The sequence below is a fragment of the Chlorocebus sabaeus genome, chromosome 19 (genome assembly GCF_047675955.1).
Source record: "Chlorocebus sabaeus isolate Y175 chromosome 19, mChlSab1.0.hap1, whole genome shotgun sequence".
Classification (NCBI taxonomy): Eukaryota; Metazoa; Chordata; class Mammalia; order Primates; family Cercopithecidae; genus Chlorocebus; species Chlorocebus sabaeus.
In genome coordinates, this window is record NC_132922.1 from 26,760,749 (window position 1) to 26,771,252 (window position 10,504).

The window sequence follows — 10,504 nt, forward strand, 5'->3', positions numbered from 1 at the left end:
GATAGGGTTCCACCATGTTGGCCAGGCTGGTCTCAAACTCCTGGCGTCAAGTGATCCACTCACCTCAGCCTCCCACAGTGCTGGGATTGCAGGTGTGAGCCACCGCACCCAGCTTGGCTTGTTTCTTTTTTTTTTTTTTTTTTAATGTGGTAGCTGGGATCTTGCTATGTTGCCCAGGTTGGTTTTGAACTGAACTCCTGGCTTCAAGCGATCCTCCCACCTTGGCCTCCCAAAGTGTTGGGATTACATGCGTAAACCACCGTACTTGGCCTCTAATGTCAGACCCCTCTTGTCAGGAGTTTGGTGAGATTTATGTAGGAGAGGTCTCTGTGTTACCATGGGCTCTCTACTAAACACTTGCCAAGTGCCCAGCCTGGCCTCAGGGCCTTCTGCAGGCTTGGTGTGGCCATGCCTCCCTTGACTGCAGCACAGGGCAGGCCCCCTCCAGGCCCTACATCCCAGTCACCCTCCCCTCAAGGTCAGTGTGGGGGAATTTATCTGTACATCACTCTCTAGGGTGGAGGAGGTGTTGGTTTTGCAGGAAGCTAACCCAGTGCCTGGCATCACATACTAGCTGGGTGACTGACTTTATCACTCCATATACCATGCCTGTTAGGAGGGCATAGGTCACCCTTGCAGCGCTGGTACAGGCCTCAGCTGAGTAATACCCCATGATGGTGCATGAATGGTCCAGGAAAAGGTAGGTTCAGCAAGGGGTGAATGAGGGCAGGGGGAGCCCAGGGGACGCTGGGAAGGAAGGGAGATGGACAGCGACTGACAGGACCGCCCATGCCTGTCAGGTCCCACCAGTCCTGCCAATGACACCCAAGGCAGGAGGTCATTTTCCCCCGCCCCCCAATGAGACAGAGACTCATGATGTTGCCCAGGCAGGTCTTGAACTCCTAGCCTCAAGCAATCCTGGCTTAGCCTCCTGAGTAGCTGGGATTATAGGCATGCACCATCACACCATGCTTTTTTCTTTTCTGTTTTTTAGGAGATCACTGTGGTTTTACTGTTGTTGTTTTGTTTTGTTTTTTGGAACAGTCTCACTCTGTCACCCAGGCTGGAGTGCGGTGGCGCAATCTCAGCTCAGTGCAACCTCCACCTCCTAGATTCAAGCGATTCTCCTGCCTCAGCATCCCGAGTAGCTGGGAATACAGGAATGTCCCACCACGCCTGGCTAATTTTTCTATTTTTAGTAGAGATGGAGTTTCACCATGTTGGCCAGGCTGGTCTCAACTCTTGACCTTAGGTGGTCCGCCCACCTTGGCATCCCAAAGTGCTGGGATTACAGGCGTGACCCACCACGTCTGGCGGGTTTTTTTGTTTGTTTTTTGTTTTTTGAGATTGCCTGGGCTGGAGTGCAGTAGTGAGATCATGCACACTGCAGTCTCAAACTCCTGGGCTCAAGCGATCCTCCTGCCTCTGCCTCTAGGTGTACACGACCACACCAGGGTAATTTTCAATTTTTTTTTTTTTTTTTTTTTTGAGACAGAGTCTTGCTCTGTTGCCCAGGCTGGAGTGCGGTGGCACTATCTTGGCTCACTGCAAGTCCTGCCTCCCAGGTTCACGCCATTCTCCTGCCTCAGCCTCCTGAGTAGCTGGGACTACAGGCATCCGCCACCATGCCCAGCTAATTTTATTGTACTTTCAGTAGAGATGGGGTTTCACCGTGTTAGCCAGGATAGTCTTGATCTCCTGACCTCGTGATCCGCCCACCTCAGCCTCCCAAAGTGCTGGGATTACAGGCGTGAGCCACTGCACCCAGCCTCAAATACTTTTGTAGAGACAGGGTCTCACTATGTTGCCGAGGCTGACCTAGAATTCCTGGGTTTCAGCAATCTTCCTGCCTCAGCCTCCCAAAGTAGAAATATCAGTACTGTTGTGATTAGCCACCATTTATTGAGCACCTACTGTTGCTCAGTACTGTGCTAGGGATTCGATGTATGTTATTACAGCCTTCTATGAAGTAGACAATATCACAATATCACCCCTATTTCACAAATGAGAAATGAGGTTCAGAGGGCTCAAGTTACTGGTACAGAAACCAAGTCTGTTTGGCTCCAAAGTCCAGGCCCTGCCCCCCTGCCCTCTCCCATGACCCAGAAGCTTGAAGGGCACTTAGAAAGAGGAAATGAATTGCTAGCTAATGAGAGCCAGAAGGTGCTGGAACCCAGAGCTCCTGCTTCCCGGAGTTCCCTTCATCAAGCATCAGACAAACAGCTTCTTTAACCTGAAGGGTCCAAAGTAATAGCCTCATAATCTAGTGCCTTTCGGAGGGAGGCCGACAGCTATTATTACCCCCCACTGCCAGATAAATCAACTGAGGCCCAAGGAAGGAAACCTGTGCCTGGGACTCCGGCATCTCAGTGGTTGGGAAGAGAAGCCAGGAGTCGCTGATCCTAAGGAGCAGCCTCCAGTGAGACAGGAAAGGATCAGGCACCGGGTTGCTGGAGCCACGGGGCGACGTCCCCTTTTTCCTGGCTCTTTCCACGTGCCACAGTCAAGGACAAGAATACTTTAGGGGCTGAGACTTATTCTACAAACAGGGACAATTGCTGTAGCAGAAAGGGTGTGGTACCGGGTGGGACCTGACAGGACACGTGGGAAGAAGGACTGAAGAGGTGGGGGGCTGAAGGCGTGGGAGCAGTTTTCCTGGCCAGGCAGGCATCACTCTACCCCGAGTAGCGTGGGTACTAGGGTCAGCGCAGAGCCACTCTACCCCTAGTAGCGTGGGTTGGTGGGTTTGCCATAAGGGCTGCCTGGGGACACTGATTAGTCCCGGTAAAGGTGACTGCTGAGCTCCAGAAGATGCGCCTGGGAGTGTTGGGAGTGAAGGCTTCCTGAAGGCGGATTCCCAGCATGGTGGCCGAGGCAGGTCTGGCGCCCCCACCCTCTCGTTTCGAGGCTGGGAGGACCGGCGTCCCCGAGGTCCCACTCACCTCCGAGGCCATGTTGGGCGGTTCCTCGTCGTCCGGAAGCTTGGGTCCTCCAGGTCTGGAAGACAAGAGTTGACTGACGACCTACTCGGCCAGCAAGGTCCCCGGGCCGGGCCGACTACGAGCTCAGGGCATTGCGCTTGGCCGAGCGCAGCCCTTGGCGACGCGGACTGAGCGCGCGCCACGGTTCTTGGCATTCTCCGCGCCCGTCCCGCTCCTCCGGCCGCGGCGCACTCACCTCCGCCTGGCCGCGCGGACAGTGTCGCGCCCGCCATTGGCCTGAGCTGTGCCAATAGGAGGCCGCCCGGCGGGGTGGGCGTTGCCTCCGTCCTCCAATCCTGGCTGTGGGCGGGGACACCTCCGGCTGAGCTGGAGGCTGGCGGTCCCGGGACCGGGAAGCCGGCGGGGAAAGGGTTAGGGGGACCCCGGCGGGGAATCGGACGGAGGTGGGGTTGGGAAGGGTGGTGCCTCGGCGTTCGCGCTGTGGCCAGCAGACATGCAGGGGACTGGAGACTCGGGCCATGGGTAGAGGCTATGACATCAGGCCTGGGCCTGGCGGGTTCACAAGATACATAAGGTGAAATGGCATGTTCGCTCATTCATTCATTCATTCATTCATTCATTCATTCATTCAACAAACACGTACGGAGCACCTCTATGTGCCAGATACAGAGTTAGAAAGGCATCCAGGAAAAAGGAAGGAGCATAAGAAATAAAGCCTGTGCCAGGCGCGGAGGCTCACAGCTGTAATCCCAGCACTTTGGGAAGCAGAGGTGGGAGGATCGCTTGAGGCTATGAGTTGGAGACCAGCCTGGGCAATATAACAAGACCTCGTCTCTACAAAAATTTAATTAAAAAAAAAAATCCAGGCATGATGGTGCACCCCTGCAGTCCCCTAGCTACTCAGGAGGCTGAGGCGGGAGAACTTGAGCCCAAGAGTTGGAGGCTACAGTGAGCTATTGAGCCACTGCACTCCATCCTGACTCCTCTAAAAAAGAAAAGAAATGAGGCTGGGCATGGTGGCTTATGCCTGTAATCCCAGCATTTTGGGAGGCTGAGGTGGGCGGATCACCTGAGGTCAGGAATTTGAGACCAGTCTGGCTAACATGATGAAACTCCGTCTCTATTAACTGGGTGTGGTGGTAAGCGCCTGTAGTCCCAGCTACTCAGGAGGCTGAGGCAGGAGAATGGCTTAAACCTGGGAAGCAGAGGTTGCAGTGAGCCGAGATCGCGCCACTGCACTCCAGCCTGGGCAACAGAGTGAGACTCTGTCTCAAAAAAAAAAAAAAAGAAAGAAAGAAAGAAAGAAATGAAACAGAAAAGAAATGAAGCCTGACTTCAAGAAGTTCCAACATAGCATGGAGAAGTAGTGCAGGGAGCACAAGGGGGTGGGTGTAGGGGGGCGTCTCTGTTGGGTACTCAGGGACTATGTCCTTGATCTGATTAATTATTCAACCAAAATGACAGGCTGGATTCTAGGCACTGGGAGTACCCTGAAGGGGCTTCCAATAAACCGTCCTCTGCATTGGGTCTTGGAGGATAGGGGGAATTTGCCCAAGGAAGAAGGAGAGAAGAACATTCCAGGCAGAGGGAGAAGTCTGGACAAAAAGGGTGACTGGCCTGCTTGGAGAACAGGAAGTCATCCACGTGGCTATAAGAAAAGGTAGGGAGGAGACATGGAAGAGTTTGGGGGAAGGCTGTGAAGAGTTTTGAAGGTCAAGACAGGGAGTTTGACCTTGGTTCTTTAGGTCATAGGGAGCCCCAATCAATTTTAAAATCAGAGGAGCCAAATTTATTTTATTTTATTTTATTTTATTTTATTTTATTTTTTTTTTTTTTTTTTGAGACGGAGTCTCGCTCTGTCGCCCAGCCTGGAGTGCAGTGGCCGGATCTCAGCTCACTGCAAGCTCCGCCTCCCGGGTTTACACCATTCTCCTGCCTCAGCCTCCCGAGCAGCTGGGACTACAGGCGCCCGCCACCTCGCCCGGCTAGTTTTTTGTATTTTTAGTAGAGACAGGGTTTCACCATGTTAGCCAGGATGGTCTCGATCTCCTGACCTAGTGATCCGCCCGTCTCGGCCTCCCAAAGTGCTGGGATTACAGGCTTGAGCCACCGCGCCCGGCCTTTATTTTGTTTTATTTTTATCTATTTATTTTTTGAGACGGAGTTTCGCTCTTGTTGCCCAGGCTGGAGTGCAATGGCATGGTCCTGGCTCACCACAACCTCTGCCTCCCAGGTTCAAGCGATTCTCCTGCCTCAGCCTCCCAAGTAGCTGGGATTACAGGCAGGCAACACCATGCCCGGCTAATTTTGTATTTTTAGTAAAGATGAGGTTTCTCAATGTTGTTCAGGCTGGTCTCGAACTCCTGACCTCAGGTGATCCACCCCACTCGGCCTCCTAAAGTGCTGGGATTACAGGTGTGAGCCACTGCTCCCAGTCAAAACCCCATCTTAAAAAAGAAAGAAAGGAAGGAAGATAAATCTAGCTATAGTATTGAGCTATATGGGGTGGAATAGAGGGAGAAAAAGAGACCAATGGCTGGAATGTGTTATAGTTTAAAGACTTTACACCCTGGCTCAACTTAAGAGTGGAATTATTTGGAATTCTCAGAATATATCCGACTGTTTCAAGTCTTCCTAAATGCTCTTCCCTGTGCCTGGGATGCCCTTCCCTCAGTGTCGGTCTTGCTACCTCCCATTCATCCATCAGTATTCTAGCCAAACATCATCAATGTCAGGTTGATCCAGGTGTCCAACTCTGGGCTCCCATGTCATCCTGAGTAGTACGGGCATTTAGCAATCTTTTCCTGATTTGGAAGCACTGTAGTAGTGCCTTCTGGGCCTTCTCCACCACCCAAGTGGTAAGGTCCTTGCAAGCAAAGCTTCATCTGACACATTTTCGTGCCCTGACTCCCAGCCCTCTCCTGTCTTCCCCCACAGAAGCCCTAGAACTGGGCTGCAGCTGACCACTGGGAAGACAGGAAAGACTGTGAGACCAACTGTATGCCATGTGGTCCTGAAAAATGTGAAATTGGAGTGGCAAGTCCTGAGATCCACCAGCTAGTGTCGAGGCCTGGCATCCCTTTCTGGGAGGCTTCGTGTGAAAGCCAGTGGCATTCTGCAGACGTGAGGTCATACTTCTGAATATGCAGCAAAATACCGGGGCCATACGCTTTGACAAATGAATTGAGGCTAGAGAGTCGGAGAAGTGGTTTGATAGCAGGGCTGTAACCACAATACCTAACATGGGTAAGTCACCAGGTGGCAGGCTCTGAGCTAAAATCCATCTGATTGCATCTTCATGACAGTACTGTTTATAGATAAAGAAACAGAAGCCGGCCGTGCATGGTGACTCACACCTGTAATCCCAGCACTTTGGGACGCCGAGGCAGGTGGATCACCTGAGGTAGGGAGTTTGAGACCAGCCTGACCAACACGGAGACACCCCCTCTCTAATAAAAATACAAAATAAGCCAGGCGTGATGGCGCATGCCTGTAACCCCAGCTACTCAGGAGGCCAAGGCAAGATAATCACTTGAACTCAGGAGGCAGAGGTTGTGGTGAGCCGAGATCTTGCCATTGCACTCCAGCCTGGACAACAACAGCAAAACTCTGTCTCCAAAAGAAAAAAGAAAAAAAAACCAGAAGCTGCAAAGGGTTAGGTGTTAGAGGACATGTACACAGGTAGAAGGGGACACTCAGTCTGGCTGCCCAGATGACAGAAGAGAGATTGTCAGTCCAGGTTTCTTTGCAGCAAACAGCAAGCTTGCAAGCTTGGTGGAAGTCACGCTGTAGGTATGCGGAAGGGAACTCAGGAAGAGGAGAAAGACAGGAAAGCAGCATAAAGGCTTGCAAAAAACAAAAAAATCAAAAACAAAAAGCAGACAAATCAAAAGAGTCTGCAGCTGAGTCCCTGACAGTCGACACTGAAATGGACTTGAGCCTTTATCTTGAGGAAGCATCCTTGGTATTAAAGACTCATAAGAGGCCCGGGCACAGTGGCTCGTGCCTGTAATCCCAGCACTTTGGGAGGCCAAGGCAGGTGGATCACCTGAGGTCAGGAGATCGAGACTGGCCTGGCAAACGTGGGGAAACCACGCCTCTCCTAAAAATACAAAAATTAGATTAGCTGGGCATGGTGGTGCACAACTGTTAGCCCAGCTACGCAGAAGGCCAAGGCAGGAGAATCGCTTGAACCTGGGAGGTGGAGGTTGCAGAGAGCCAAGATCACGCCACTGCACTCTAGCCTGGCAACAGAGTGAGACTCCGTCCCCCCAAAAAAATTAGCCAGGTGCAATGGCGTGCACCTGTAATCTCAGGTACTCGGGAGGCAGAGGCAGGAGAGTCGCTTGATCCTGGTTGCAGTGAGCTGAGATCGCACCACTGCACTCCAGCCTGGGCTACAGAGTGAGACTTCATCTCAAAAAAAAAAAAGGGAAAAGAAAAAAATACTTCAAAATACTAATAGTGTAATAATCAACTGCACCTCATAGTTTGCTAAGCATGTTTGCATTCCTTATACCTCTGAGCCCTCCAAGGCTGTGAGTGGCATCATTCCCCCATTACAGCTGAGGACCCTGAAGTCAGAGGCTGTAACTTGACGAATGGGCTCAGGGCAGATCCTGGCACCAAACCCAAATGTGATAAGAACAGAGATAGGTGGGCCCAATGGCAGACCTATAGTCTATCCAGAAATGACACTCCACATATGGTTAATAACTCCTAGAGATGGGAGTGAGGGGTGAGCATGGCCTTTTGAGGTTAAATTAGTTAATATATATTAAAATATTAAGATGAAAATAAATTATGCCTTGCTCAATAGTATTAATGATAGAATTTCTTGTATAAAAAGAAATTATAGAAAGAACCAGAAAACAAACTCTAACGATTTGTTATTTATGTACAGAGGTATAGCAAAATATATACACAAATTTAAAAAATAAAATGCTGAGCTAAACTCTACCATGCAAATTCAAGAAAAGCAAAGGGTTTCAATTATAATATTTGGAAAAGACAAGTTTAAGCTAGAAATATTAAAAGAGGCAAAGAGGGTACTAAAAGGCATCGTTTTTCTTGTTTTTTTGGTTTTTTGTTTTTTTTTTGAGACAGAGTCTTGCTCTGTCACCCAGGCTGGAGAGCGGTAGCACAATCTCGGCTCACTGCAACTTCTGCCTCCCGGGTTCAAGTGATTCTCCTACCCCAGCCTCCCAAGTAGCTGGGATTACAGGCACATACCACCATGCCCGGCTAATTTTTTGTATTTTTACTAGAGATGGGGTTTTACCATTATGGCCAAGCTCATTTAGAACTCCTGACCTCAAGTGATCCGCCCACCTCGGCCTCCCAAAGTGCTAGGATTACAGGCGTGAGCCACTGTGCCCGGCCGAGTTTTTCAATATATCACTATTAAATATATATGCCCCAAACATGATACTTATTTATTGATAATTTATACCCTGCCTATTTCTCAAAAATGACTTGAGAAAAACAGCACAACATAGCGACAATACACATACAGAAATTAAAAGTGAAACAGGAATACATAAAGATATAACACACAAAAATCAAACTATGATTAGATCAGGTAAATGAGTGTTCTGAACTATTTTGGTGTCACAGAGGCATTTAAAAATATAGTAAATACTACAGATCTTTGTTTCAGCAAAATTCCTTCATGCACATATCCAGCTTTGTTCAATTCCTAGGGGTCTACAACCAATAAACCCCTACATGCTAAAGACTCCTAAGTAGGCCATGGACCCCAGGTGAAGAACTCTAAAGCAAATGAAAGTCAGAGAAAAGTATGGATTTGAACAAAACAATGAAAAAATGGAGTTAACAAATAGAAGTGGTAGAACAGAAACACATTTTGAGATTACACAAATGCTTTTATAAAAATTGATAATATATCCAGGCCCAAAGAAGTCTATGGACACTTAGAAATGTTGACACCACATACAATAAGAGATAAGCAGCAATACCCTAAGCATTCATCACTTAGAAATATATATATATTTTTTGAGACAGAGTCTCACTCTTTCGCCCAGGCTGGAGTGCAGTGGCGTGATCTCGGCTCACTGCAAGCTCTGCCTCCGGGATTCACACCATTTTCCTGCCTCAGCCTCCAGAGTAGCTGGGATTACAGTTGCCCGCCACCACGCCCAGCTAATTTTTTGCATTTTTAGTAGAGACGGGGTTTCACCATGTTAGCCAGGATGGTTTGATCTCCTGACCTCGTGATCCACCCGCCTCAGCCTCCCAAAGTGCTGGGATTACAGGCGTGAGCCACCGCGCCTGGCTATTTTTTGTTTTTGTTGTTGTTGTTTTCCCAGAGATGGAGTCTTGCTCTGTCACCCGGGCTGGAGGGCAGTAGCACAATCTTGGCTCACTGCAACCTCTGCCTCCCAGGTTCAAGCAATTCTCCTGCCTCAGCCTCCCCAGTAGCTGGGATTACAGGTGCCTGCCACTGTGCCCAGCTAATTTTTGTATTTTTAGTAGAGATAGGGTTTCACCATGTTGGCCAGGCTGGTCTCAAACTCCTGACCTCGTGATCCACCCACCTCAGCCTCCCAAAGTGGGATTACAGGCGCACACCACCATGCCCAGCTAATTTTTTGTATTTTTCCCATCTCTACGAGTTATTAACCATATGTGGAGTGTCATTTCTGGATAGACTATAGGTCTGTCATTGGGCCCACTTGTCTCTTTTCTTGTCACAGTTGGGTTCGGTGCCAGAATCTGCTCTGAGCCCATTCCTCAAGTTACAGCCTCTGGGATTACAGGTGTGAGTCACCACGCCCGGCCCACTTAGAAATATTTTTAAATAATAACACTTGGCCAAAAGGAAATTCTTAATACTATAACAAAAAACACCACATATCAAAACTTAACGGAGTGCAGACAAAGCTGTCTAAGAAGAAGGAAAAAAAAAAATGGCCGGGGGTGGTGGCTCACGCCTGTAATCCCAGCACTTTGGGAGGCCAAGGTGGGGAGATCACAAGGTCAGGAAAGCGAGACCATCCTGGCTAACACGGTGAAACCCCGTCTCTACTACAAAAAATTAGCCGGCTCTGTTTGCAAATGCTCCGCTTCTCTGTGTCTCTCTTCTCTGTGTGTCTTATGAGGACACAGGGTGTCTTTTAAGGCAGTGTGCATGGTGTAATGCTGAAGTGCATAGGCACTGGGGCCAAACTGCTGAGAGAATAAATTTTTGTTGTTTAAAAAAAAAAAAAAAATTAGCCGGGCATGGTGGTGGGCGCCTGTAGTACCAGCTACTCTGGAGGCTGAGGCAGGAGAATGGCATGAACCCGGGAGTCAGAGCTTGCAGTGAGCTGAGATCATGCCACTGCACTCCAGCCTGGGCAACAGAGCGAGACTCCCTCTAAAAACAAAACAAAACAAAAATCATAGACCAAAGTACCTACATTTACTACAAATATTTAAAATATGATTAATTATATCCAAGTAATCTTAGAATTATAAAGTAAAAAAACAAACAAAAAGGAGAGAGAACACATATACGCTGACAAAACAAAGAGAGTAGTAAATAAAAGCAAGAGTTGGAG

General features: G+C 49.1%; 1 non-coding gene across 3 annotated transcripts in view; it reads right to left on the reverse strand.

Annotated features, from left to right (window-relative positions):
* Nucleotides 1–3,152, reverse strand: part of LOC103223018 (uncharacterized) — a 40,697-nt gene extending 37,545 nt beyond the window's left edge. For all 3 annotated transcript variants that reach the window (XR_012089518.1, XR_012089517.1, XR_012089519.1), the window contains exon 1: nucleotides 2,943–3,152. This is a non-coding gene — a transcript (uncharacterized protein). The remainder of the gene's footprint in view (nucleotides 1–2,942) is intronic.
* Nucleotides 3,153–10,504: the final 7,352 nt, after the last annotated feature.